The following is a 25,956-nucleotide window of genomic DNA, read 5'->3' on the forward strand; positions in this document are numbered from 1 at the left end:
GAATTGTGGGTTTATGATCAAGATTATCTATGAACAATATTTGAATCTTCTCTGAATTCTTTTATGTATGATTGGTTATCTTTGCAAGTCTCTTCGAATTTTCAGTTTGGTTTGGCCTACTAGATTGATCTTTCTTGCAATGGGAGAAGTGCTTAGCTTTGGGTTCAATCTTGCGTTGCTCGATCCCAGTGACAGTAGGGGAAACGACACGTATTGTATTGTTGCCATCGAGGATAAAAAGATGGGGTTTATATCATATTGCTTGAGTTTATCCCTCTACATCATGTCATCTTGCCTAATGCGTTACTCTGTTCTTATGAACTTAATACTCTAGATGCATGCTGGATAACGATCGATGTGTGGAGTAATAGTAGTAGATGCAGAATCGTTTCAGTCTACTTGTCGCGGACGTGATGCCTATATACATGATCATGCCTAGATATTCTCATAATTATGCACTTTTCTATCAATTGCTCGACAGTAATTTATTCACCCACCGTAATACTTATGCTATCTTGAGAGAAGCCACTAGTGAAACCTATGGCCTCTGGGTCTATTTTCCGTCATATAAGTTTCCAATCTATTTTTACTTTGCAATCTTTACTTTTAATCTTTATCATAAAAATACCAAAAATATTATCTTATCATCTCTATCAGATCTTACTTTTGCAAGTGGCCGTGAAGGGATTGACAACCCCTTTATCGCGTTGGTTGCAAGGTTCTTATTTGTTTGTGTAGGTACGAGGGACTTGCGTGTGGCCTCCTACTGGATTGATACCTTGGTTCTCAAAAACTGAGGGAAATACTTACGCTACTTTGCTACATCACCCTTTCCTCTTCAAGGGAAAACCAACGCATGCTCAAGAGGTAGCAGCACACAATAGGTCTAGTACACAGCATAGCATACTTTATAGAACCTATGACTGAGGCATAGGGAATGACTTTCATTCTCTTTCTATTTTCTGCCGTGGTTGGGTTTTTAGTCTTACTCAACTTCACAACTTTCAACACAGGCAAGAACTCCTTCTTTGACTGTTCCATTTTGAACTACTTGAAAATCTTGTCAAGGTATGTATTCATTGAAAAATCTTATCAAGCGTCTTGATCTATCTCTATAGATCTTGATGCTCAATATGTAAGCAGCTTCACCGAGGTCTTTCTTTGAAAAACTCCTTTCAAACACTCCTTTATGCTTTCTAGAAAATTCTACATCATTTCCGACCAACAATATGTCATTCACATATACTTATCAGAAAGGCTGTAGTGTTCCCACTCACTTTCTTGTAAATACAGGCTTCACCACAAGTCTGTATAAAAACCATATGCTTTGATCATACTATCAAAATGTATATTCCAACTCCGAGAGGCTTGCACCAGTCCACAAATGGATTGTTGCATCTTGCACACTTTGTTAACACCTTTAGGATTGACAAAACCTTCTGGTTGCATCATATGCAACTCTTCTTTGAGATATCCATTAAGGAATCCAGTTTTGACATCCATTTGCCAAACTTCATAAAATGCGGCAATTGCTAACATGATTCGGACAGACTCTAAGCATCGATACGAGTGAGAAAATCTCATTGTAGTCAACACCTTGAACTTCTTGAAAACCTTTTGCGAAAGTTCGAGCTTTGTAGATAGTAACACTACTATCAGCGTCCGTCTTCCTCTTGAAGATCCATTTATTCTCAATGGCTCGCCGGTCATCGGGCAAGTCAATCAAAGTCCATACTTTGGTCTCATACATGGATCCCATCTCAGATTTCATGGCCTCAAACCATTTTGCGGAATCTGGGCTCATCATCGCTTCCTCATAGTTCGTAGGTTCATCATGGTCTAGTAACATGATTCCCAGAATAGGATTACCGTACCACTCTGGTGCGGAACATATTCCGTTTGACCTACGAGGTTCAGTAGTAACTTGATCTGAAGTTTCATGATCATCATCATTAACTTCCTCCCTAATTGGTGTAGGCATCTCTGGAACTGATTTCTGTGATGAACTACTTTCCAATTTGGGAGAAGGTACAATTACCTCATCAAGTTCTACTTTCCTCCCACTCACTTCTTTCGAGAGAAATTCCTTCTCTAGAAAGGATTCATTTTTAGCAAAAAATATCTTGCCTTCGGATCTATGATAGAAGGTGTACCCAATAGTTTCTTTTTGGGTATCCTATGAAGATGCAATTCTCCGATTTGGGTTCGAGCTTATCAGGTTGAATCTTTTTCACATAAGCATCGCAGCCCCAAACTTTAAGAAACGACAACTTAGGTTTCTTGCCAAACCACAGTTCATACGGTGTCGTCTCAACGGATTTAGATGGTGCCCTATTTAAAGTGAATGCAACTGTCTCTAATGCATAACCCCAAAATGATAGTGGTAAATCGGTAAGAAACATCATAGATCGCACCATATCTAAAAAAGTAAGGTTACAATGTTTGGACACACCATTATGCTGTGGTGTTCCAGGTGGCGTGAGTTTGTGAAACTATTCCACATTGTTCTAAATGAAGGCCAAACTCGTAACTCAAATATTTGTCTCCACGATCATATCGTAGAAACTTTATTTTCTTGTTACGATGATTCTTCACTTCACTATGAATATTTTTGAAGTTTTCAAAATGTTTTAGACTTGTGTTTCATTAAGTAGATATACCCATATCTGCTCAACTCATCTGTGAAGGTCAGAAAATAACATGACCGCCGCGAGCCTCAACACTCATCGGATCGCATACATTGGTATGTATCATTTCCAATAAGTCAGTAGCTTGCTCCATTGTTCCGAAGAACGGAGTCTTAGTCATCTTGCCCATGAGGCATGGTTCGCAAGTATCAAATGATTCATAATCAAGTGATTCCAAAAGTCCATCTGTATGGAGTTTCTTCATGCGCTTTACACCAATATGACCTAAACGGCAGTGCCATAAGTATGTTGCACTATCATTATCAACTTTGCATCTTTTGGCATCAATATTATGAATATGTTTATCACTACGATCGAGATTCAATAAACCATTTATATTAAGTGTATGACCATAGAAGGTTTTATTCATGTAAACAGAACAACAATTATTCTTTGACTTAAATGAATAACCGTATTGCAATAAATATGATCAAATCATATTCATGCTCAACGCAAACACCAAATAACATTTATTTTAGGTTCAACACTAATCCCGAAGGTAAGGGGAGTGTGCGATCGTGATCTTATCAACCTTGGAATCACTTCCAACACACATCATCACCTCGCCCTTAACTAGTCTCTGTTTATTTTGCAACTCCCGTTTCGAGTTACTACTCTTAGCAAATGAACCAGTATCAAATACCGAGGGGTTGCTATAAAACTAGTAAAGTACACATCAATAACATGTATATCCAATATACCTTTGTTCACTATGCCATCCTTCTTATCCGCCAAGTATCTAGGGCAGTTCCACTTCCAGTGACCATTTCCTTTGCAGTAGAAGCACTCAGTTTCAGGCTTGGGTCTAGATTTGGGCTTCTTCATGGGAGTGGCAACTTGCTTGCCATTCTTCTTGAAGTTCCCTTTCTTTCCCTTGCCCTTCTACTTGAAACTAGTGGTCTTGTCAACCATCAACACTTGATGCTTTTTCTTGATTTCTACCTTTGCCGATTTCAGCATTGTGAAGAGCTTGGGAATCGTTTCCGTTATCCCTTGCATATTATAGTTCATCACAAAGTTCTAGTAACTTGGTGATAGTGACTAGAGAACTCTATCAATCACTATCTTATCGAGAAGATTAACTCCCACTTGATTCAAGTGATTGTAGTACTCCGACATTCTGAGCACATGCTCACTCGTTGAGCTATTCTCCTCCATCTTGTAGGCAAAGTACTACCAGAGGTCTCATGACTCTTGACACGGGCATGAGTATGAGATACTAATTTCAACTCTTGGAACATCTTATATGCTCCGTGGCATTCAAAACATTTTTGAAGTCCCGGTTCTAAGCCGTAAAGCATGGTGCACTAAACTATCAAGTAGTCATGATACCGAGCTTGTCAAATGTTCATAACGTCTGCATCTGCTCCTGCAATATTTCTGTCACCTAGCGGTGCATCAAGGACATAATTCTTCTGTGCAGCAATGAGGATAATCCTCAGATCATGGACCAAGTCCGCATCATTGCTACTATCATCTTTCAACTTATTTTTCTCTAGGAACATATCAAAAATAAACGGGGAGCTACATCGCGAGCTATTGATCTACAACATAGTTATGCAAATACTATCAGGACTAAGTTCATGATAAATTAAGGTTTAATTAATCATATTACTTAAGAACTCCCACTTAGATAGACATCCCTCTAATCATCTAAGTGATCACGTGATCCATATCAACTTGATCATCACGTGAGATGGAGTAGTTTTCAATGGTGAACATCACTATGTTGATCATATCTACTATATGATTCACGCTCGACCTTTCGGTCTCAGTGTTCTGAGGCCATATCTGCATATGCTAGGCTCGTCAAGTTTAACCCGAGTATTCTGCGTGTGCAAAACTGGCTTGCACCCGTTCTATGTGAACGTAGAGCTTATCACACCCGATCATCACGTGGTGTCTCGGCACGATGAACTGTAGCAATGGTGCATACTCAGGGAGAACACTTATACCATGAAATTTTAGTAAGGGATCATCTTATAAAGCTACCGTCGTACTAAGCAAAATAAGATGCATAAAAGATAAACATCACATGCAATCAAAATATGTGACATGATATGGCCATCATCATCTTGTGCCTTTGATCTCCATATCCAAAGTACCGTCATGATCTCCATCGTCACCGGCATGACACCATGATCTCCATCATCTTGATCTCTATCAATGTGTTGTCACATGGTCGTCTCGCCAACTATTGCTTTTGCAACTATTGCATCGCATAGCGATAAAGTAAAGCAATTACATGGTGCTTGCATCTTATGCAATAAAGAGACAACCATAAGGCTCCTGCCAGTTGCCGATAACTTCAACAAAACATGATCATCTCATACAACAAATTAAATCACATCATATCTTGACCATATCACATCACAACATGCCCTGCAAAAACAAGTTAGATGTCCTCTACTTTGTTGTTGCAAGTTTTACGTGGCTGCTACGGGCTTCTAGCAAGAACCTTCTTACCTACGCATCAAAATCACAATGATTTTTTTTCAAGTGTGCTGTTTTAACCTTCAACAAGGACCGGGCGTAGTCAAACTCGATTCAACTAAAGTTGGAGAAACAGACACCCACTAGCCACCTGTGTGCGAAGCACGGCGGTAGAACCAGTCTCATGAATGCGGTCATGTAATGTCGGTCTGGCCCGCTTCATCCAACAATACCGCCGAATCAAAGTATGACATGCTGGTAAGCAGTATGACTATTATCGCCCACAACTCTTTGTGTTCTACTCGTGCATATAACATCTAAGCATAGACCTGGCTCTGATACCACTGTTGGGGAACGCAGTAATTTCAAAAAAATTCCTACGAACACGCAAGATCTATCTAGGTGATGCATAGCAACGAGCGGGGAGAGTGTGTCCATGTACCCTCGTAGACCGAAAGCAGAAGTGTTTTATCAACGCGGTTTATGTAGTCGTACGTCTTCACAATCCGAGTGATCCTAGCACCGAACGTACGGCACCTCCGTGTTTAGCACACGTTCGGCTCGATGACGTCCCTCGTACTCTTGATCCAGTTGAGGCCGAGGGAGAGTTCCGTCAGCACGACGGCGTGGCGACGGTGATGATGAAGTTACCGGCGCTGGTCTTCGCCTAAGCATTGCGACGATATGACCAAGGTGTGTAACTGTGGAGGGGAGCACCGCATACGGCTAAGAGATTGTCTGTTGTGCTTTGGGATGCCCCCTGGCCACGTATATAAAGGAGGGAGGAGGAGGTGGCCGGCCTAGGAGGGGCACGCCTATAGGGGGAGTCCAACTAGGATTCCCAATCCTAGTTGGAGTCCCCTTCCTTTTCCAAGAGGGAAGAGAGGGAAGGAGTAGGAGAGGGAGAAGGAAAGAGAGGGGGCGCCGCCCCCTCCCTAGTCCAATTCGGACTTGCCATTGATAACCCACAAGTATAGGGGATCAATTGTAGCCTCTTTCGATAAGTAAGGGTGTCGAACCCAACGAGGAGCTAAAGGTAGAACAAATATTCCCTCAAGTTCTATCGACCACCGATACAACTCTACGCACGCTTGACGTTCGCTTTACCTAGAACAAGTATGAAACTAGAAGTACTTTGTAGGTGTTTTTGGATAGGTTTGCAAGAATATAAAGAGCACGTAAATAAAAACTAGGGGCTGTTTAGATAAAGACACAATAAAGTTAGTATAGCGAGTGTGGAAAAGTGGTGGTAGGAGTTGCGAAATTGTCCCTAAGCAATTGACTACGTTACTAGACCGATAGCAAGTTTCATGTGGGAGAGGCCACTGCTAGCATGTCATCCCTTACTTGGAATTCTATGCACTTATGATTGGAACTATTAGCAAGCATCCGCAACTACTAACCTTCATTAAGGTAAAACCCAACCATAGCATTAAGATATATTGGTCCCCCTTCAATCCCGTATGCATCAATTTCTATGCTAGGTTGAAGCTTCTGTCACTCTTGCCCTCCAATACATAGTCCTATCAACATACAACTAACCCTATGGTGTGATCCACGCGCGCGCTCATATGATGGGCACCAAAGGACAGCAACATAACCACAAGCAAATTAAATCAATCATAGCAATTCATCAACCACCGATAGGACAACGAAAATCTACTCAGACATCAGAGGATGGCAACACATCATTGGATAATAATATGAAGCATAAAGCACCATGTTCAAGTAGAGGGTACAGCGGGTTGCGGGAGAGTGGACCGCTGTAGATAGAGGGGGGGGGGGAAGGTGATGGAGATGTTGGTGAAGATGGCGGAGGTGTTGGTGAAGATCGCGGAGATGATGATGGCCCTCGGCGGCGTTCCGGCGCCACCGGAAGCGAGGGGGAGAGAGCCCCCCTTCTTCTTCTTCTTCCTTGACCTTCTCCCTAGATGGGAGAAGGGCTTCCCCTCTGGTCCATGGCCTCCATGGTATGGGAGGGGCGAGAGCCCCTCCGAGATTGGATCTGTCTCTCTGTCTCTCTCTGTTTCTGCGTACCCCTCTGCTGCCCTTTCACCGTTTCTTTTATATCCGGAGATCCGTAACTCCGATTGGGTTGAATCTTTCGTCCAGATTTTTATTATAAAATTAGCTTTCTTGCGCCAAAAGAAGAGCGTCAACCGCCTTACGGGGTGCCCACGAGGGTCCAGGGCGCGCCTGCCCCCCTGGGGCGCGCCCCCTGCCTCGTGGCCCCCTCGGGCACCGTCTCGCGTTGATTTTACTTCCCAAAAATCATAAATATTCCAAAATAGTTCTCCGTCCGTTTTTATCCCATTTGGATTCCGTTTGATATGGGGTTTCTGCGAAACATAAAACATGCAACAAACAGGAACTGGCACTGGGCACTGGATCAATATGTTAGTCCCAAAAATAGTATAAAAAGTTGCCAAAAGTATATTAAAGTTGCATAATATTGGCATGGAACAATCAAAAATTATAGATACGACGGAGACGTATCAGCCATGGGGGGCGCGCGGCCACCCCTTGAGGCCCTTCTCTCCTTTCCCGTATGGCCCATTAAGGCCCACTACTTCCCCCGGCGAATTCACGTAACTCTTCGATACTCTGAAAAATACCTAAATCACTCGGAACCTTTCTGATGTCCGAATATAGCCTTCCAATATATCGATCTTTATGTCTCGACCATTTCGAGACTCCTCATCATGTCCGTGATCTCATCCGGGACTTCGAACAACCTTCGGTACATCAAATCACATAACTCATAATACAAATCGTCATCGAACATTAAGCGTGCGGACCCTACGGGTTCGAGAACTATGTAGACATGACCGAGACACATCTCCAGTCAATAACCAATAGCGGAACCTGGATGCTCATATTGGATCCTACATATTCTACGAAGATCTTTATCGGTCAAACTGCATAACAACGTACGTTGTTCCCTTTTCATCGGTATGTTACTTGCCCAAGATTCGATCGTCGGCATCACCATACCTAGTTCAATCTCGTTACCGGCAAATCTCTTTACTCGTTCCGTAATGCATCATCCCGCAACTAACTCATTAGTCACATTGCTTGCAAGGCTTATAGTGATGTGCATTACCGAGTGGGCCCAGAGATACCTCTCCGACAATCGGAGTGACAAATCCTAATTTCGATCTTTGCCAACTCAACAAACACCATCGGAGACACCTGTAGAGCAACTTTATAATCACCCAGTTACGTTGTGATGTTTGATAGCACACTAAGTGTTCCTCCGGTATTCAGGAGTTGCATAATCTCATAGTCATAGGAACATGCATAAGTCATGAAGAAAGCAATAGCAATAAAACTAAACGATCATTTATGCTAAGCTAACGGATGGGTCTTGTCCATCACATCATTCTCCTAATGATGTGACTCTGTTCATCAAATGACAACACATGTCTATGGTCAGGAAACTTAACCATCATTGATAAATGAGCTAGTCTAGTAGAGGCATACTAGGGACACTTTGTTTTGTCTATGTATTCACACATGTATCAAGTTTCCGGTTAATACAATTCTAGCATGAATAATAAACATTTACCATGATATAAGGAAATAAAATAATAACTTTATTATTGCCTCTAGGGCATATTTCCTTTAGTAATCTCTACTTAAACATGGTGCTCAACGCCATATATTATTTCCCAATGATCTATGGTTATCCTATGATGTTTGAGTAGATCCGTTTTGTCCTATGGGTTAATCGTGATCTTGGTTTGTGATACGTCTCCAACGTATCTATAATTTTTGAGTGTTCCATGCTATTATATTATCTGTTTTGGATGTTTAATGGGCTTTACTAAGCACTTTTATATTATTTTTGGGACTAACCTATTAACTGAAGGCCCAGTGCAAATTGTTGTTTTTTCCTATTTCAGTGTTTCGCAGAAAAGGAATATCAAACGGAGTCCAAACGGAATGAAACCTTTGGGAGAGTTATTTTTGGAACAAACGCAATCCAGGAGACTTGGAGTGGACGTCAAGAAAGAAACGAGGAAGCCATGAGGCAGGGAGGCGCGCCTGGGGGGGGGGGGGTAGGCGCGCCTCCCACCCTCGTGGGCCCCTCGTGGCTCCACCGACCTACTTATTTCACCTATATATACTCATATACCCTGAAAACATCCGAGAGCACCACGAAACCCTATTTCCACCGCCGCAACCTTCTGTACCCGTGAGATCCCATCTTGGAGCCTTTTCCGGCACTCCGCCGGAGGGGGAATCGATCACAGAGGGCTTCTACATCAACACCATAGCCTCTCCGATGATGTGTGAGTAGTTTACCACATACCTTCGGGTCCATAGTTATTAGCTAGATGGCTTCTTCTCTCTCTTTGGATCGCAATACAAAGTTCTCCTCGATTCTGTTAGAGATCTATTCGATGTAATTCTTCTTGCGGTGTGTTTGTCGAGATCTGATGAATTGTGGGTTTATGATCAAGATTATCTATGAACAATATTTGAATCTTCTCTGAATTCTTTTATGCATGATTTAATTATCTTTGCAAGTCTCTTTGAATTATCAGTTTGGTTTGGCCTACTAGATTGATCTTTCTTGCAATGGGAGAAGTGCTTGGCTTTGGGTTCAATCTTGCGGTGTCCTTTCCCAGTGACAGCAGAGGCAGCAAGGCACGTATTGTATTGTTGCCATCGAGGATAAAAAGAGGGGGTTTATATCATATTGCTTGAGTTTATCCCTCTACATCATGTCATCTTGCCTAATGTGTTAGTCTGTTCTTATGAACTTAATACTCTAGATGCATGCTGGATAGCGGTCGATGTGTGGAGTAATAGTAATAGATGCAAATTCGTTTCGGTCTATTTGTCATGGACGTGATGCCTATATACATGATCATGCCTAGATATTCTCATGACTATGCGCTTTTCTATCAATTGCTCGACGGTAATTCGTTCACCCACCGTAAATCATGCTATCTTGAGAGAAGCCACTAGTGAAACCTATGGCCCCCGGGTCTATTTTCCATCATATTATTTTCCTATCAATTTACTATTCCTTCCGTCTTTTATTTTGCAATCTTTACTTTCCAATCTATATCATAAAAATACCAAAAATATTTATCTTATTATGTTTAGTAGATCTCACTTTTGCAATTGGCCGTGAAGGGATTGACAACCCCTTTATCGCGTTGGTTGCAAGGTTCTTATTTGTTTGTGTAGGTACGAGGCGACTTGTGTGTGGTCTCCTACTGGATTGATACCTTGGTTCTCAAAACTAAGGGAAATACTTACGCTACTTTGCTGCATCACCCTTTCCTCTTCAAGGGAAAACCAACGCATGCTCAAGAGGTAGCAAGAAAGATTTCTGGCGCCGTTGCCGCGGAGATCTACGCCAAGTTAAGTCAAGTCAAGACATACCAAGTACCCATCACAACTTTTATCCCTCGCATTACATTATTTGCCATTTGCCTCTCGTTTTCCTCTCCCCCACTTCACCCTTGCCGTTTTATTCGCCATCTTTTTCGTTCGCCCATTTTCTTGCTTCTTGTGTATCCGTGCGTTAGATCGTTTGCTTTGCTGTCATGGCTAGTCCTTCTATCATTGTTAGTACTCCCGATCATGAAGTTCTTAATTTTAAACAAAGGGAGGAAGAAAATCTAAAAGATGCTTGGCATAGAATTTGCAATGCTCAGAATAGATTTACTAGGAAGCAATCTACTTCCATTCTTCTTCGCAATTTTTATGTAGGCATTACCCCTTGGAATAGATATATTCTTGATACCATTACTGGAGGGAATTTCTTGGGTAGCCATACTTTTGATTATTATAATGCTATGATAGATTTGTTTGGCCCACCACCTCTTTTGGTTAATGGAACTATTCTAACTTTGGAACATGTGATGCAAAGGCTTGAAATTATTGAAAATAAAGTTGCCACTTTAGAGTTGATTGAGAATTTGGATAAAAAGATCCACAACCAGATTGCCCAATATGGATCTAAGGTAGGAGTTACTCTGTAATTTTTTAAAGAAAAAGAACCCATAGTTAACGAAAAGATAGATCAAGATTCCACAAGAATTGATAAACTTGAGGATATCATTACCAACTTAGGTCTGCTTTTTCTTCCATGAAAAAAACTCCAAATCCTCCTACTGCCAAAGTTGCCAAATTGATGTATGTGCCAAAAAATAAAGGTGAATCTTCTAGTAAGGAAAATGCGGATCTCAAATCCATAAGTGTTCACCCCAACTTTTTCGCTATCATTAAGGAACCTTTTGCTACAAATGATTTTCTCGATTTCTTGCCTAGGATTGATCATTAATAAAAAGAAGGAAACTCCTAAGGGTTATAAGTGTTCTATTAAAGAATTGCCTACCAAAGATGACAATACCTAGATCTATTCTTGCCTTTAAGCCTAGCTAGGGGCGTTAAACGATAGCGCTTGTTGGGAGGCAACCCAATTTTATTTTTGTTTCTTGCTTTTTGGTTCTTTTTAGTAATAAATAATTCATCTAGCTTCTGTTAAGATGTGTATTCATGTTTTAAATTACTGTTTGTGCCAAGTAGAACCTTTGGGAAGACTTGGGTGAAGTCTTTATGATCTTGCTGTAAAAAACAGAAACTTTAGCGCTCACGAGATTAGCTGCCATTTTTTACTTGAGAGTGCTTTTAGGTTGATTCTTTTTGCATATGATTAATAGACAAATTCCTCACGTCCACCAATTTATTTCAGAATTTTTGGAGTTACAGAAGTATACGTTTGATACAGATTACTACAGACTGTTGTGTTTTGGATAGATTCTGTGTTTCGTGTGTTGTTTGCTTATTTTGATGAATCTATGGCTAGTATCGGGGGGGGGGGGTATGAACCATAGAGAAGTTGGAATACAGTAGGTTTAAAACCAATATAAAAAAATAATGAGTTCATTACAGTACCTTATGGTGGTGATTTGTTTTCTTATACTAACGGAGCTCATGAGATTTTCTGTTGAGTTTTGTGTTGCGATGTTTTCAAGTTTTGGGTAAAGATTTGATGGATTATGGAATAAGGAGTGGCAAGAGCCTAAGCTTGGGGATGCCCAAGGAACCCCAAGGTAAAATTAAAGGAGAACCAAAAGCCAAAGCTTGGGGATGCCCCGGTGGGCATCCCCTCTTTCGTCTTCGTCTATCGGTAACTTTACTTGAGGCTATATTATTATTCACCACATGATATGTGTTTTGCTTGGAGCGTCTTGTATAATTTGAGTCTTTGCTTTTTAGTTTACCACAATCATCCTTGCTGTACACACCTTTTGGAGAGACACACATGAATCGGAATTTATTAGAATACTCTATGTGCTTCACTTATATCTTTTGAGCTAGATAATTTTGCTCTAGTGCTTCACTTATATCTTTTTAGAGCATGGTGGTGGTTTTATTTTATAGAAATAGTTGATCTCTCATGCTTCACTTATATTATTTTGAGAGTCTTTTAGAACATCATGGTAGTTTTCTTTGGCTATAAAATTAGTCCTAATATGATGGACATCCAAGATAGGTATAATAAAAACTATCATATAAAGTGCATCGAATACTATGAGAAGTTTGATACTTGATAATTGTTTTGAGATATGAAGATGGTGATATTAGAGTCATGCTAGTTGAGTAGTTGTGAAATGAGAAATACTTGTTCTAAAGTTTGTGATATCTATAGCATACACGTATGGTGAACCGTTATGTGATGAAGTCAGAGCATGATTTATTTACTGATTGTCTTCCTTATGAGTGGCGGTCTGGGACGAGCGATGGTCTTTTCCTACCAATCTATCCCCCTAGGAGCATGCGCGTAGTACTTCGTTTCGATAACTAATAGATTTTTGCAATAAGTATGTGAGTTCTTTATGACTAATGTTGAGTCCATGGATTATACGCACTCTCACCCTTCCACATTTGCTAGCCTCTCTAATACCGTGCACCTTTCGCCGGTATCATACACCCACCATATACCTTCCTCAAAACAGCCACCATACCTACCTATTATGGCATTTCCATAGCCATTCCGAGATATATTGCCATGCAACTTACCACCGTTCCGTTTATTATGACATGTTTCATCATTGTCATATTGCTTTGCATGATCATGTAGTTGACATCGTATTTGTGGCAAAGCCACCTTTATAATCCTTTCATACATGTCACTCTTGATTCATTGCATATCCCGGTACACCGCCGGAGGCATTCACATAGAGTCATATTTTGTTCTAGTATTGAGTTGTAATTTTTGAGTTGTAAGTAAATAAAAGTGTGATGATCATCATTATTAGAGCATTGTCCCAAGTGAGGAAAGGATGATGGAGACTATGATTCCCCCACAAGTCGGGATGAGACTCCGGACGAAAAGAAAAAAACAGAAAAAAAGACGCCATAAAAAGAGAGGCCCAAATAAAAAAAAATGAGAGAAAAAAGAGAGAAGGGACAATGTTACTATCCTTTTACCACACTTGTGCTTCAAAGTAGCACCATGGTCTTCATAATAGAGAGTCTCCTATGTTGTCACTTTCATATACTAGTGGGAATTTTACATTATAGAACTTGGCTTGTATATTCCAATGATGGGCTTCCTCAAAATGCCCTAGGTCTTCGTGAGCAAGCGAGTTGGATGCACACCCACTTAGTTTCATTTGTTGAGCTTTCATACACTTATAGCTCTAGTGCATCCGTTGCATGGCAATCCCTACTCACTCACATTGATATCTATTGATGGGCATCTCCATAGCCCATTGATACGCCTAGTTGATGTGAGACTATCTTCTCCTTTTTTGTCTTCTCCACAACCACCCTTCTATTCTATATATAGTGCTATGTCCATGCATGGCTCACGCTCATGTATTGCGTGAAGATTGAAATTTTTTGAGAACATCAAAAGTATAAAACAATTGCTTGGCTTGTCATCGGGGTTGTGCATGATTTAAATATTTTGTGTGATGAAGATAGCGCATAGCCAGACTATATGATTTTGTAGGGATAACTTTCTTTGGCCATGTTATTTTGAGAAGACATGATTGCTTTGTTAGTATGCTTGAAGTATTATTATTTTTATGTCAATATTAAACTTTTATCTTGAATCTTTCGGATCTGAACATTCATGCCATGCTACCTCTTGAGCATGCATTGGTTTTTCCCTTGAAGAGGAAAGGGTGATGCAGCAAAGTAGTGTAAGTATTCCCCTCAGTTTTTGAGAACCAAGGTATCAATCCAGTAGGAGGCCACGCTCAAGTCCCTTGCACCTACACAAACAAATAAGAACCTTGCAACCAATGCGATAAAGGGGTTGTCAATCCCTTCACGGCCACTTGCAAAAGTGAGATCTGATAGAGATGATAAGATAATATTTTTGGTATTTTTATGATAAAGATTAAAAGTAAAGATTGCAAAATAAAAGTAGATCGGAAACGTATATGATGGAAAATAGACCCGGGGGCCATTGGTTTCACTAGGGGGTTCTCTCAAGATAGCATAAGTATTACGGTGGGTGAACAAATTACTATCGAGAAATTGATAGAATTGAGCATAGTTGTGAGAATATCTAGGTATGATCATGTATATAGGCATCACGTCCATGACAAGTAGACCGACTCCTGCCTGCATCTACTGCTATTACTCCACACATCGACCGCTGTCCAACATGCATCTAGAGTATTAAGTTCATAAGAACGGAGTAACGCTTTAAGCAAGATGACATGATGTAGAGGGATAAACTCATGCAATATGATATAAACCCCATCTTGTTATCCTCGATGGCAACAATACAATACGTGTCGTTTCCCCTACTGTCACTGGGATCGAGCACCGCAAGATTGAACCCAAAGCTAAGCACTTCTCCCATTGCAAGAAAGATCAATCTAGTAGGCCAAACCAAACTGATAATTCGAAGAGACTTGCAAAGATAACCAATCATACATAAAAGAATTCAGAGAAGATTCAAATATTGCTCATAGATAATCTGGATCATAAACCCACAATTCATCGGATCTCGACAAACACATTGCAAAAGAAGATTACATCGAATGGATCTCCAAGAAGATCGAGGAGAACTTTGTATTGAGATCCAAAGAGAGAGAAGAAGCCATCTAGCTAATAACTATGGACCCGAAGGTCCGAGGTAAACTACTCACACATCATCGGAGAGGCTAGGGTGTTGATGTAGAAGCCCTCCGTGATCAATGCCCCCTCCGGCGGAGCGCCGGAAAAGGCCCCAAGATGGGATCTCACGGGTACAGAAGGTTGCGGCGGTGGAATTAGGTTTTTGGATCCTGTTCTGATGTTTCCAGGGTACGTAGGTATATATAGGAGGAAGAAGTAGGTCGACGGAGCAACCAGGGGCCCACGAGGGTGGAGGGCGCGCCCAGGGGGGTAGGCGCCCCCCCTGCCTCGTGGCTTCCTCGTTGGTTGCTTGACGTCCACTCCAAGTCCTCTGGATCACGTTTGTTCCGAAAATCACGTTCCCAAAGGTTTCATTCCGTTTGGACTCCGTTTGATATTCCTTTCCTTCGAAACACTGAAATAGGCAAAAAAACAGCAATTTGGGCTGGGCCTCCGGTTAATAGGTTAGTCCCAAAAATAATATAGAAGTGTATAATAAAGCCCATTGAACATCTAAAACGGATAATATAATAGCATGGAACAATAAAAAAATTATAGATACGTTGGAGACGTATCAAGCATCCCCAAGCTTAATTCCTGCTCGTCCTCGAGTAGGTAAATGATAAAAACAGAATTTTTGATGTGGAATGCTTCTTAGCATATTTTCAATGTAATTCTTTTTATTGTGGCATGAATATTTAGCTCCGAAAGATTCAAGATAAAAGTTTAATGTTGACATAAAGACAATAGTACTTTAAACATGCTAACCAAGCAATTATGTCTTATCAAAACAACATAGCCAAAGAAAGCTTATCCCTACAAAATCATATAGTTAGGCCATGCTTCAATTTTTTCACATAAAACGTTCTCATCATGCATAACCCCGATGACAAGCCGAGCAATTGGTTCATACTTTTTAACGCGCTTCAGCCTTTTCAACCCTTACGCAATACATGAGCGCAAGCCATGGATATAGCACTATGGGTGGAATAAAGTATAATGATGGGGTTTATGTGAGAAGACGAAAAGGTAGAAAGTCTCACATTGACGCGGCTAATCAATAGGCTATGGAGATTCCCATCAATTGATGTCAATGAGAGGAGTAGGGATTGCCATGCAACGGATGCACTAGAGCTATAAATACATGAAAGCTCAACAAAAGAAACTAAGTGGGTGTGCATCCAACTTGCTTGCTCACGAAGACCTAGGGCATTTTGAGGAAGCCCATCATTGAAATATACAAGCCAAGTTCTATAATGAAAATTCCCACTAGTATATGAAAGTGACAACATAGGAGACTCCCTATCATGAAGAGCACGGTGCTACTTTGAAGCACAAGTGTGGAAAAAGGATAGTAACATTGTCCCTTCTCTCTTTTTTTTCTTTCTCTTTTTTTTCTTGGGCCTTCTTTTTTTGGCCCCCTTTTTTTTATTTAGTCCGGAATCTCATCCCGACTTGTGGGGGAATCATAGTCTCCATCATCCTTTCCTCACATGGGACAATGCTCTAATAATGATGATCATCACACTTTTATTACTTACAGCTCAAGAATTACAACTCAATACTTAGAACAAAGTATGACTCTATGTGAATGCCTCCGGCGGTGTACCGGGATATGCAATGAATCAAGAGTGACATGTATGAAAAATTATGAATGGTGGCTTTGCCACAAATACTATGTCAACTACATGATCATGCAAAGCAATATGACAATGATGGAGCGTGTCATAATAAACGGAACGGTGGAAAGTTGCATGGCAATATATCTCGGAATGGCTATGGAAATGCCATGATAGGTAGGTATGGTGGCTGTTTTGAGGAAGATATAAGGAGGTTTATGTGTGATAGAGCGTATCATATCACGGGGTTTGGATGCACCGGCGAAGTTTGCACCAACTCTCAAGGCGAGAAAGGGCAATGCACGGTACCGTAGAGGCTAGAAAATTGTGGAAGGTTGAGAGTTCGTATAATCCATGGACTCACATTAGTCATAAAGAACTCATATACTTATTGCAAAAGTTTATTAGCCCTCAAAGCAAAGTGCTACTACGCATGCCCCTAGAGGGATAGATTGGTAGGAAAAGACCATCGCTCGTCCCCGACCGCCACTCATAAGGAAAGCAATAAAAGAACACCTTATGTGTCAAAATTGTCACACAACTTTTACCATACGTGCATGCTACGGGACTTGCCAACCTTAACACAAGTATTTCTCAATTTCACAATTACTCAACTAGCACACTCAATATTACCACCTTTATATCTCAAAATACTTATCAAGCATCAAACTTCTCATGATATTCAATGAACTCAATATGGAAGTTTTTATTATGCTCCTCTTGGATGCCTATCACATTTGGATTAATTTCACAATTTAAAGAAAATTACCATGCTGTTTAAGACTCTCAAAATAATATAAGTGAAGCATGAGAGATCAATAATTTCTATAAAATAAAACCACCACCGTGCTCTAAAAGATATAAGTGAAGCACTAGAGCAAAAACTATATAGCTCAAAAGATATAAGTGAAGCACATAGAGTATTCTAATAAATTGCGAATCATGTGTGTCTATCTCAAAAGGTGTGTACAGCAAGGATGATTGTGGTGAACTAAAAAGCAAAGACTCAAATCATACAAGACGCTCCAAGCAAAACACATATCATGTGGTGAATAAAAATATATCCCCAAGTAAAGTTACCGATAGACGAAGACGAAAGAGGGGATGCCTTCCGGGGCATCCCCAAGCTTAGGCTTTTGGTTGTCCTTGAAATTTACCTTGGGGTTCCATGGGCATCCCCAAGCTTAGGCTTTTGGTTGTCCTTGAAATTTACCTTGGGGTTCCATGGGCATCCCCAAGCTTAGGCTCTTGCCAATCCTTGTTCCATAATCCATCAAATCTTTACCCAAAACTAGAAAACTTCACAACACAAAACTTAACAGAAAATCTCGTGAGCTCCGTTAGCGAAAGAAAAGAAAACACCACTTCAAGGTACTGGAATGAACTCATTATTTATTTATATTGGTGTTAAACCTACTGTATTCCAACTTTTCTATGGTTCATAAACTCCATTACTAGCCATAGATTCATCAAAATAAGCAAACAACACGCGAAAAACAGAATCTGTCAAAAACAGAACAGTCTGTAGTAATCTGTAACTAACGCAAACTTCTGGAACTCCAAAGATTCTAAAATAAATTTATGGACGTGAGGAATTTATCTATTAATCATCTGCAAAAAGAATCAACTAAATATCACTCTCCATTAAAAAGTTGAAGCTAATCTCGTGAGCGCTAAAGTTTCTGTTTTTTTACAGCAAGATCGCAAAGACTTTCCCCAAGTCTTCCCAAAGGTTCTGCTTGGCACAAACACTAATTAAAACACAAAACCACATCTAAACAGAAGCTAGATGGATTATTTATTACTAAACAGAACCAAAAAGCAAAAAACTAAAATAAAATTGGGTTGCCTCCCAACAAGCGCTATCGTTTAACGCCCCTAGCTAGGCATAAAAGCGAGGATAGATCTAGGTATTGCCATAATGATAGTAGGGTAAATCACGAAAACTCATCTCATACTCCCTACGTTCAGCAGAAAGTTTTCTTTGTGGCAAGCAAAAGTAATCAGAAGGGCTAAATTTAATAGGACAAAAGTCCTCAAGATCAAGCTCGGGAGGTATGGGTTCCTCCTTTGGCCCCTTATATTGCACAACCAATTCATCATTATAAGCATTCTTTTGGCAATAAGTCATGAGCCTTTGTTCAAGAGAAAAACCTAACCCGTTGTTCTGAATAGAAAATTTATCATTAAGTTCGGAGATTCTATCAACTAGAACATCGGTAGGAACCTTTTTTCTAAGGTTTTCATTGTAAGCAACATGATCTACGGATCGTAAGCGCATTAAATCTTCATGATTAAAAAGGATAGCCTCTATGGGAGGACGACCAGCGTCTACCCTATAATGCACAAAAATTTCATTGGCCTCTTTCATTATAAATATGAACTCATGTGCCAAAAAGATGGTAGCAGCTCGCTTAACAGAGGAATGCTCTATATTGGAGAACTCTAGAAAGATCCTTTGTATGCAAGGATGCAAATGAATAAATTGTCTTTCAAGTTCAACTACGAGCAAGGAAATAGCCTCCGCCAGACTACTAGTTCTATGAAGAATAGACCCACCCATAGAGGGTAAGGTAACGGCTAAAGTAAAGAAATCTTGAAGAACTCCTTTCCCAATAATATTACCGCTACCAATACGAAACCTTTTAGTGTGTAAAATAGTAGGATCTTCAAGAGGATCATCAAAAACATCAAAGTTTTCCATATTACTATCCTTGTCAACGATAACCTCCCTAGTTTCAGACATAACGACAACACAGAGAACGATCACACAAGAAGCAAGTGAAAAAGAGGCGAACGGAAAGAGAGGGCGAATAAAACAGCAAGGGTGAAGTGGGGGAGAGGAAAACGAGAGGCAAATGGAAAATAATGTAATGCGGGGGATAAGAGTTTGTGATGGGTACTTGGTATGTTGACTTGTGCGCAGACTCCCCGGCAACGGCGCCAGAAATCCTTCTTGCTACCTCTTGAGCATGCGTTGTTTTTTCCCTTGAAGAGGAAAGGGTGATGCAGCAAAGTAGCGTAAGTATTTCCCTCAGTTTTTGAGAACCAAGGTATCAATCCAGTAGGAGGCCACGCTCAAGTCCCTTGCACCTACACAAACAAATAAGAACCTTGCAACCAACGCGATAAAGGGGTTGTCAATCCCTTCACGACCACTTGCAAAAGTGAGATCTGATAGAGATGATAAGATAATATTTCTGGTATTTTTGTGATAAAGATTAAAAGTAAAGATTGCAAAATAAAAGTAGATCGGAAACGTATATGATGGAAAATAGACCCGGGGGCCATAGGTTTCACTAGTGGCTTCTCTCAAGATAGCATAAGTATTACGGTGGGTGAACAAATTACTGTTGAGCAATTGATAGAATTGAGCATAGTTATGAGAATATCTAGGTATGATCATGTATATAGGCATCACGTCCGTGACAAGTAGACCGACTCCTGCCTGCATCTACTACTATTACTCCACACATCGACCGCTGTCCAGCATGCATCTAGAGTATTAAGTTCATAAGAACGGAGTAACGCTTTAAGCAAGATGACATGATGTAGAGGGATAAACTCATGCAATATGATATAAACCCCATCTTGTTATCCTCGATGGCAACAATAAAATACGTGTCGTTTCCCCTACTGTCACTGGGATCGAGCACCGCAAGATTGAACCCAAAGCCAAGCACTTCTCCCATTGCAAGAAAGATCAATCTAGTAGGCCAAACCAAACTGATAATTCGAAGAGACTTGCAAAGATAACCAATCATACATAAAAGAATTTAGAGAAGGTTCAAATATTGTTCATAGATAATCTTGATCATAAACCCACAATTCATCGGATCTCGACAAACACACCGCAAAATAATATTACATCGAATAGATCTCCAAGAAGATCGAGGAGAACTTTGTATTGAGATCCAAAGAGAGAGAAGAAGCCATCTAGCTAATAACTATGGACCCGAAGGTCCGAGGTAAACTACTCATACATCATCGGAGAGGCTAGGGTGTTGATGTAGAAGCCCTCCATGATCAATGCCCCCTCCGGCGGAGCGCCGAAAAAGGCCCCAAGATGGGATCTCACGGGTACAGAAGGTTGCGACGGTGGAATTAGGTTTTTGGATCCTGTTCTGATGTTTCCAGGGTACGTAGGTATATATAGGAGGAAGAAGTAGGTCGGCAGAGCAACCTGGGGCCCACGAGGGTGGAGGGCGCGCCCCCTGCCTCGTGGCTTCCTCGTTGGTTGCTTGACGTCCACTCCAAGTCCTCTGGATCACGTTCGTTCCGAAAATCACGTTCCCGAAGGTTTCATTCCGTTTGGATCCGTTTGAAATTCCTTTCCTTCGAAACACTGAAATAGGCAAAAAAAACAGCAATTTGGCCTGGGCCTCCGGTTAATAGGTTAGTCCCAAAAATAATATAAAAGTGTATAATAAAGCCCATTGAACATCCAAAACGGATAATATAATAGCATGGAACAATAAAAAATTATAGATACGTTGGAGACGTATCATGCCACAATAAGAAAAAAAATACATTGAGAAATATGCTAGGTAGCATTCCACATCAAAAATTCTGTTTTTATCATTTACCTACTCGAGGACGAGCAGGAATTAAGCTTGGGGATACTTGATATGTCTCCAACGTATCTATAATTTTTGCTTGTTCCATGCTATTATATTATCTGTTTTGGATGTTTAATGGGCTTTACTAAGCACTTTTATATTATTTTTGGGACTAACCTATTAACCGAAGGCCGAGTGCAAATTGCTGTTTTTTTGGGACTAAGCAGGAATATCAAACGGAGTCCAAACGGAATGAAACCTTTGGGAGAGTTACTTTTGGAACAAACGCAATCCAGGAGACTTGGAGTGGACGTCAAGAAAGAAACGAGGAAGCCACGAGGCAGGGAGGTGCGCCCCGGGGGGTAGGCGCGCCCCCACCCTCGTGGCTCCAGCGACCTACTTCTTTCGCCTATATATACTCATATACCCTGAAAACATCCGAGAGCACCACGAAACCCTATTTCCACCGCCGCAACCTTTTGTACCCGTGAGATCCCATCTTGGAGCCTTTTCCGGCGCTTCGCCGGATGGGGAATCGATCACGGAGGGCTTCTACATCAACACCATAGCCTCTCCGATGATGTGTGAGTAGTTTACCACAGACCTTCGGGTCCATCGTTATTAGCTAGATGGCTTCTTCTCTCTCTTTGGATCTCAATACAAAGTTCTCCTCGATTCTCTTGGAGATCTATTCGATGTAATTCTTTTAGCTGTGTATTTGTCGAGATCCGATGAATTGTGGGTTTATGATCAAGATTATCTATGAACAATATTTGAATCTTCTCTGAATTCTTTTGTGCATGATTTAATTATCTTTGCAAGTCTCTTCGAATTATCAGTTTGGTTTGGCCTACTAGATTGATCTTTCTTGCAATGGGAGAAGTGCTTGGCTTTGGGTTCAATCTTGCGGTGTCCTTTCCCAGTGACAGTAGGGGCAGCAAGGCACGTATTGTATTTTTGCCATCGATGATAAAAAGATGGGGTTTATATCATATTGCTTGAGTTTATCCCTCTACATCATGTTACCTTGCCTAATGTGTTACTCTGTTCTTATGAACTTAATACTCTAGATGCATGCTGGATAGCGGTCGATGTGTGGAGTAATAGTAGTAGATGCAGAGTCGTTTCGGTCTACTTGTCACGGACGTGATGCCTATATACATGATCATGCCTAGATATTCCTATAACTATGCGCTTTTCTATCAATTGCTCGACAGTAATTCGTTCATCCACCATAAATTATGCTATCTTGAGAGAAGCCACTAGTGAAACCTATGGCCCCCGGGTCTATTTTCCATCATATTATTTTCCTATCAATTCACTATTCCTTCCCTTTTTTTTATTTTGCAATCTTTACTTTCCAATCTATATCATAAAAATACCAAAAATATTTATCTTATTATCTTTATCAGATCTCACTTTTGCAAGTGGCCGTGAAGGGATTGACAACGCCTTTATCGCGTTGGTTGCAAGGTTCTTATTTGTTTGTGTAGGTACGAGGTGACTTGTGTGTGGTCTCCTACTGGATTGATACCTTGGTTCTCAAAACTGAGGGAAATACTTATGCTACTTTGTTGCATCACCCTTTCCTCTTCAAGGGAAAACCAACGCATGCTCAAGAGGTAGCAGTTGGTATGATTGTATATTTTATTTATGGTGCTGTCCTACGATACCCTCCATCTCGCGCAAACGTGAGGGCCCCCCGCTGTAGGGTGTTGCAGTACGTTCATGATTCGCTTATGGTGGGTTGCGAGAGTGACAGAAGCTTAAACCCGAGTAGGTGGGTTGTTGCGTATGGGATAAAGAGGACTGATACTTAAAGCTATGGTTGGGTTTCACGACCTTAATGATCTTCAGTAGTTGCGGATGCTTCCTAGAGTTCCAATCATAAGTGCATATGATCCAAGTAGAGAAAGTCTATTAGCTCATGCCTCTCCCTCGTATAGAATTGCAAGAATGATTACCGGTACTTGTTATCGATTGCCTAGGGACAAATGACTTTCTTGTTGACAAAAGCTATCCACTTTTATTACCTTGCAATTTATTCGTAGTTTTATTCTCGCAAAGTACTTGTAGTTTTATTCTTGCCAAATAGTTTCATACTTGTTTCAGGTAAAGCAAACGTCAAGTGTGCGTAGAGTTGTATCGGTGGTCGATAGAACTTAAGGGAATATTTGTTCTACCTTTAGCTCCTCATTGGGTTCGAAACTCTTATATATCGAAGAAGGCTAAAACTATCCCCTATACTTGTGGGTTATCAAGACCTTTTTGTCGCGCCGTTGCCGGGGAGCAATAGTGTGGGGTAAATTTTCTCGTGTGTGCTTGTTTGCTTTATCACTAAGTAGTTTTTATTTCCTGTTCTAAGTTGTTCTCTATCTTTATTTATGGATATGGAACTCGAAATACCAAAAACATTAGCGGTACTTGCTACTCATGGAGATGGGGAACCTCCTAAAACCCTCGACGCTCGTTATGTGGGAGATATTATGCACTACTTTGATAATCCTGAGAAAACCCCATTCAACTATATAATGGGAGTAACGTTGGATCAACGTGAATACTTTAGGGATTATCGCTTGACTCATAAAGGGAAATTGTTATGGGATCAAATTCATATGTTGCATTGGTATGCTCGGGAGCTATGCTTGAGATATGATTTTACTTGTTGCTCTAGGATGAATGCTCCACACCTTCCCTTTTCATGCAAATTTAACGATAATGAAACCTTGGCTTCTTATGCTAGAGGTATATATGATTACTATGATGTGGAACGAATAGAAGAATTTGTTGCTTTTAAGGGTGCTTACGAAATTGACTCTTTGTTTGAAAAGTTAGAAGATTTTGATGATTCAGTTTATAGACCTGAAAATTTTGCTATCCTTCAATATTGCTATGATTATTACAAATGCAATTACGATATTGATGTATTTATTGACAGAGTCTCCGCTGTCCAAGAACAGACTAATATTTTGGAGGAGTCTATGGAAGAAGAAATTGATGAAACTGTGAGCTCATTAGATGAAAAAGATGAGGAGGAGAGCGAAGAACAAAAGGAGGAAGAGCGGATTGATCACCCGTGCCCACCTTCTAATGATAGTAACTCTTCAACCCATACATTATTTAATATCCCTTCATTCTTACCAAAGGATGAATGCTATGATAATTGCTATGATCCGATTGATTCATTTGAAATATCCTTTTTGATGAACTTGATGCTTGCTATGCTTGTGGCCAAGATGCCTATGAATTATGCTTATGGAGATGAACTTGCTATTGTTCCTTATGTTAAGAATGAAATTGTTGCTATTGCACCCATGCATGATAGTCCTATTATCTTTTTGAATTCTCCCAACTACACTATACCGGAGAAGTTTGCTCTTATTAAGGATTATATTGATGGGTTGCCTTTTACCGTTACACATGATGATTTTGATGAATATAATATGCATCTGCTTGCTGCTCCTACTTGCAATTATTATGAGAGAGGAACTACATCTCCGCCTCTCTATGTTTCCAACACGATAAAATTGCAAGAAACTGCTTATGCTATGTATTGGCCTTTACTTGATGTGCATGAATTGTTCTTGTATGACATGCCGATGCATAGGAAGAGAGTTAGACTTCGTCATTGCTTGATATATGTTTGTTTGTGCTCACTACTAAATGCCAAACCATTGTTAATTAAAATTGGCTTTGATATACCTTGGGATCCGGGTGGATTAATTACTTGAGCACTTTATGCCTAGCTTAATGGACTTAAAGAAAGTGCTACCAGGGAGACAACCCAGAAGTTTTAGAGAGTCATTTATTTCTGTTGAGTGCTTTTATATAGTTTAAAAACAAAAAATATAAAGGGGAAACTTAAAACTTCACAAAAAGAAAAGTGAAAGTGAGAGGGACAAGCATTGTGAAAGTGGGAGCTAGCCTTGAACTTTGTTCCTGCCCATGGAAACTTTGTGAATCTTAATTACAGAAACTTTTCAAAAAAAATAATCCCCTTGTACAAATCCATTGTATTATATCATGTGCCAAGATTTGCCTTTAGGATGATTAGATTGCTTGTTGGTATGTGCGGTGCAGGAACAGAAACTTTGGCTGTAGCACGTGAATTTTCATTTTTTTAGTGGAATGTCAAATAGTTCTAAAAATTTTTGCACACTATTTCTATACAAATTTTTTATTTCGTCCTAATTTTTCAGAATTTTTAGAGTTACAGAAGTAGGGTAGATGTTCAGATTGCTACAGACTGTCCTGTTTAAGACATATTCTGTTTTTGATGCATTGTTTTGCTTGATTTGATGAAACTATCGATTCTATCGGTGGTATAAGCCATGGAAAAGTTATATTACAGTAGCTACAATGCAAAAAAATATGAATTTGTTTGCAATTGTACTTAAAGTAGTGATTTGCATTATTATACTATTGGATCTCACGACGTTTTTGTTGAGTTTTGTGTGGATGAAGTGATCAAAGATCGAGGAGGTCTCGATATGAGGAGAAGGAGGAGAGGCAAGAGCTCAAGCTTGGGGATGCCCAAGGCACCCCAAGTAAATA

The sequence above is a fragment of the Triticum aestivum genome, chromosome 2D (genome assembly GCF_018294505.1).
Source record: "Triticum aestivum cultivar Chinese Spring chromosome 2D, IWGSC CS RefSeq v2.1, whole genome shotgun sequence".
NCBI lineage: Eukaryota > Viridiplantae > Streptophyta > Magnoliopsida > Poales > Poaceae > Triticum > Triticum aestivum.